Raw genomic sequence first — 943 nt, forward strand, 5'->3', positions numbered from 1 at the left:
GTAAAATGGGGATGAAGACTGTGAGCCCCCAGTGGGACAACCTGATCACCTTGTAACCTCCCCAGAGCTTAGAACAGTGCTTTGCACATAGTAAGTGCTTAATAAATGCCATCATTATTATTATTAGTTAACTTCTCTGAGCCTCAGTTACCTCATCTGTAAAATGGGGATTAAGACTGTGAGCCCCACAAGGGACAGCCTGATCACCTTGCATCCCCTCCAGCGCTTAGAACAGTGCTTCGCACATAGTAAGCACTTAACAAATGCCATCATTATTATTATTATTATTACTTAACTTCTCTGAGCCTCAGTTACCTCGTCTGTAGTATGGGGATTAAGACTGTGAGCCCCACAAGGGACAGCCTGATCACCTTGCATCCCCTCCAGCGTTTAGAAAAGTGCTTCGCACATAGTAAGCACTTAATAAATGCCATCATTATTATTATTATTACTTAACTTCTCTGAGCCTCAGTTACCTCATCTGTAATATGGGGATTAAGACTGTGAGCCCCACAAGGGACAGCCTGATCACCTTGCATCCCCTCCAGCGCTTAGAACAGTGCTTCGCGCATAGTAAGCACTTAACAAATGCCATCATTAATTAATTAATTCATCATCATCATCATCATCAATGGCATTTATTGAGAACTTACTGTGTGCAGAGCACTGTACTAACCATTTGGGAAAGTACAATACAACGCAGTTTGTAAACACGTTCCTTGCCCACAGTGAGCTTACAGCAGGTCTTGAATTGCCGTATGCCATCAAGCCGTTTCTGACCCATAGCGGCACCACGGACTCATCTCTCTCAGAATGCCCCGCTCTCCATCTGCAATCACTCCTATAGTGTATAAGTAGAGTTTTCTTTGTAAAAATCCGGAAGCGGTTTACCGTTGCCACCCTCCGCGCGGTGAATGCGAGTCTCCATCATCATCAATCGTAT

This window comes from Tachyglossus aculeatus, chromosome 2 (genome assembly GCF_015852505.1).
Source record: "Tachyglossus aculeatus isolate mTacAcu1 chromosome 2, mTacAcu1.pri, whole genome shotgun sequence".
Taxonomy (NCBI): Eukaryota; Metazoa; Chordata; class Mammalia; order Monotremata; family Tachyglossidae; genus Tachyglossus; species Tachyglossus aculeatus.